Genomic DNA, 4,653 nt, shown 5'->3' on the forward strand with positions numbered 1-4,653 from the left:
AGGCAGGCTCTGCAGTTGACAATATTTTTTTTAATTAGCATTTCCCACTTTGAGCTGATTCACAGGTTCTTCATTGTTCATGAAAGGAAATTTTTAGGTATAAGAGGCAAAACAAGTATATAGTCATGTGACTTGCACTCAATTAATCTTTCCTCTAAGTATACTGAAATAGGGCTTTGGCAGTTTCTATAATAATATGTGCTGAAAAACATATAAATTGGAAAAAATAGTGCAACAAAAAATAAAGACTGGTCATGTCATCCTTTTTCAGCCTTCTTTTTCATGTTTCATGAAATATTAATACACAACTACATATCTGGTCTAAGGTCTTTGATTCATGCAGTATATTGAAAATATCAAGGATTTGATTGGAAAGTAATGTGATGGTCACTGGATGAGATGCTATTTAAACTTTTATTTCATTCTTAGCATTCAGTGTGTGGCCTCACACCCTTCGTCACTTCAATGCACCACTGAATAAAATGGTATCAACTTGCCCCATCAGTTTGTAGTGTTGTCTTTGACTTTGCCTGTCTGTGGGCAGAGAAATCAGGTCCTGCCCGAAAAGCTAAGGTGAACCAGCTCTGTGCTGCCTGCTCATGTCCCCACGTGTACCCTGAGCTAAATGAGGGTAGCTATCCTCTTCCCTGAGCACCTTGCATGACCTCACCCACACTCCCAAGGGGAGCCTACCTTCGAGCTGTCACGTTTGCCCACGATATATGGTTCACACACCCACAGCCTCTGAGGCAACTGGTGTTACTATCTCCACATTCCAGTGGGGAATTGAGGTACAGTGAGGAGGAGCTAAAGAGGAAATCCTCCTCCATGCCTGAATAGAGCAAAGCAGGTTTGGTCTCGTCAATGTGTGCAAACACTGGGGACGGATCATCTTCAGTGCTAATGAACACGTAAGAGAATTTTAATCACCAGCCTTCAACATATTTCTGGGGTCTGAAGGTATGTAACTTGTCCAGATGTGATTGGCCTCTCACAAACAAGGCAAAAAGTCACAGCTGTGATTTAAACATAATAACTTTTTTGGTTAGAGAGGCCAGTCAAAGCACAAATCCTTCTCTGAAAGTGGCCGATAGCAGGTGATGAGGGAAGGTACAACAACAGGACAGAAAGCATTTCTCAGCTACACTGTTCCTAGGATTTTGACTCAGGGACTTCCAAAGCCAAAGGTAGTATCTGCATTTAAAAGGCCTTCAAATTATTTTTTTAAAATTTATTTAGTAATTAATTGAACTTTTCAAAGCATACAGGTGCAAAAGCATCTCAGCTAGAGAATTTGTAAACAGAGGCACAATTCTGTTTTCTTTTGCTGGACCCTCCTCCCCCCCCTTTTTATTTTCCTTGGTATCACTGAATGATTTATAAACTGAAAATTATCTGAAAGCAGCTCTTCCATTAACATTTATCATGGAAAATTTTAGGGTAAACTGACAGGACTTTGTATGTGCATATATTCCCCAAGTGATGTAAATGAATTAAACCTCTGAATCCCTCTTCTTTCCAGACTTATTTATTCAGTGGTGATATGCCTCTCTTCTGATTTTCCTCCCAAAATAAAGATGAATATTGCTTTTTCCTTTTATAATTCGATAGCTAAGATCACCCCATTGTTAATCTACTAATTTTGCTAAAATGAGAATCTTCCCTTGTTTCAAACATACAGGATAACCATGTCTGACGTTTGCCTTTATGAGGCAGCTAGTCATGAGTCAGTGCTAGACTGACAAATGTAATCCCATAGCAGCTGAAGATGTGAAAAGACCAGGCTCAGCACATTGTTTCATTTGTCATAAATCTGTCCCACTCTTTACCTTAAATATTACCTTTTCCTTCCCAGAATCTGTTATTTTGTTTTGCTATTACTTATCAAATTAGTGTAACTACAAAGAATTAGCATTTGTTAAAATGTTTAAAATAGGCTGAGGAAGCGCAAAAGGTGCATACCTTAAATATGATCAGTTCATGATTCCAGTCCATTTTCTCCCAGCTAAAAAATGTCTTTGACTCATAAAAAAAAAAATCTTGGTCTATTCAGCTGCTCTTAAAGGAAAGTGTAGGTGCAGTCCAGAATGGCTTCCTGTACATTTTTTTTGAAGTATCTTTTCTGCTAGATTAAAAGCAAAATCAATGACTTTTTAGTCCAGATTTTGTCAGCAGTTAAGTTAGTGGCATGGAACCATAAATACCTGTGTTTAAACATCTCTGAAGCTGTGCCAAAAATCTGGAAAACCTCTTTAGGGGAAACCTGTGTGTTACCAGATCTACTACTGTCATGCCAGCACTACCAATACTAGCTGGTGTCAGCAATGCTGAATGGAAGAGTTACAACCCTCTCAGTGCACTCTTAGCAAATCAGAATCAGGGCTGAACTACCCTCTGTTATGATATGGCAGCCTTCTGGTCTGTAGAAAAGCTATTAAGAAAGAACCTACATTATCTGCAGTTTTGAAGTTTCACGTTTGGTTTTGTTGGTTTTTTTTTTTTTTTGCCTCTCATTTGGTAAACACTTTCAGGATCTGGTAGCATCTCAGATACCATTTGTAGCGTGTGGCTTTGGTGGGTTGGTGGAACTGCCTTCCACAGAGTTAAAGTTTTGTTATGAGACATATGGGTGGTGGTTACTTTTGCTTTTTTAGCACTCTCAGAGCCAGAACAAATTGTTTCATAGCATTGTAGAATGGTTCAGGCTGGAAGGGACCAAAGATCATCTTGTTCCAGTCCCCCTGCCATGCTAGAGCAGGTTGCTATAAGTCCCATCCAGCCTGGCCTTGAACACTTCCAGGGACGCATAACTTCTCTGGACAACCTGTTCCAGGACCTCCCCACCCTCACAGGAATTTCTTCATAATACCTAATCTAAACCTGCCCTCTTTCAGTTTAAAGCCCTTATCCCTTGCCCTATCACTACATGTCCTTGTAAATAGTCTGTTTTCCTGCTCTCTTGTAGCTCCATTTAGGTACTGGAAGGCTGCTATAAGGTCTCCATAGGGCCTGCTCTTCTGCAGGCTGAGTAACATTTACATTTCATTTCAATTTCATAAATCCATAACGGTTTTACCTACTTATGTGTTCTTCTCTTTTAAAAAAGATGATAGGTACATTTCTTTACATAGTGATAGTCCATTTCTTCTCTTCCATGATAGCAGCAGTCATAAGGATCATGCTGGATTCCTGTTGCAAGTGATCTAGCTGCTTGTGTTTGAGCCCCACAACTGTATCTTAGCAATCTCTCTGCTTACTTCAGCCCATATACCCAGCAACACCATTCCTACCTTTCCCTTGAGCAAACTTCCCACTCAATTCAGGAATTCAATAGTAAAAATCTGTGTATTACTCGAGTGTCTTTAGTACCTGCCCGATACATTTTGACAGATTTAGGATTCTTGCAGCAGTCTTCCCATCTATCTCACAAAAACAAACATTCTGCTGATGTTTATTAATGTGGAAGTTAGAGACAAGTTATTTGGCAATGACAGTACTAGACTTCTTAGAAGTGAGAGCTGACACAAATTGTACTTACCTCAAGTAGCCCAGTTATGAGAAACACGTTTGGACTTGGCTGATGGGTCAGCAAAGCTTTTAAGTGATATTAGATACGTTTTAGGGCAGGAGGATAATAAACCAAAAACATAACCCACTTGGCTACTAAACTAGAATTAAATGAGGTGAAAAGAAGATTCTAGACTTGTTTTTTTCCTGCTGGATAATTAGCGTGGTGGTCTTTGGCAGTTCAAAAAGGTAATTCCTGAACTGACCCGAATTCTAACAGCTTGACTGTGTCAGGAGGTATGTTGGGTCACTGGGTACACCAGCTCCAAAGAAGTAGTGATCATTAACCTGTAATGACCTTTTGCATTTATGATCGTAAGCAAAACTGAGTCGGTGCAGACAATGCAAATGGCACAGTCAGAGCAAAACTATGACTTTCTGCAGACATTCAAAACCAGTCGGTTGGTCACAAAATGCAAAGTTAGTTGTTGGGTGTTTTTACCGATATGCAAGCGTTTTTATAGTATGCAATGAGAAAGCTGGTGTGCCGCTTTCTACGTGGTTTATTAGGCAAAAAAGCATGTGCCTCCACATTTCCACAAGGATCATTACTTTTTCTTCTCTCAATAAAACAGAGAACACTTCGCAGAGGTAGCTGTACACAACTAAACCCAAGCCCCTCTGCCGGTGCGTGCACCCGGCAGCAGGCGATGGGCAGCGCACAGCCGGCGGCGAGCAGCCAGCGCTCCGCCGGCCATCCTTGCTGAGACACACAGGGACAATGCGGGGCCGTTCGCTGTCTTCCATAATTTCATGGATTCCCTTGGGCACATTTCTCTACCTTCCCGTTCCTCCTGCCTCCATCCTGCCCCGGAGGCACAGGGCAGTTCCGATGGAAAGGCGCACCCGGCGCAGCCCCGTTCGCGTTCCGCGGACAACTTGCGCAAACGCCACGGCCCTCGACGCCCCCGGCAGCTCCCGCCGCGCCCCCACCCGCGCTCCCGGGCCACGCGAGACGAGCTTCCCGGGACTCCTGGGACACCCGGGACCACGCGACTCACCACGCAGCCGCGCAACTACAACTCCCAAAAAGCTTTGCGCGCAGGGCCCGCGACCGTCTGAGCGAGCGGGCCGCCGGGCTTACTG

The sequence above is a fragment of the Lichenostomus cassidix genome, chromosome 5, assembly GCF_008360975.1.
Source record: "Lichenostomus cassidix isolate B80296 chromosome 5, HeHo_3.0, whole genome shotgun sequence".
Classification (NCBI taxonomy): Eukaryota; Metazoa; Chordata; class Aves; order Passeriformes; family Meliphagidae; genus Lichenostomus; species Lichenostomus cassidix.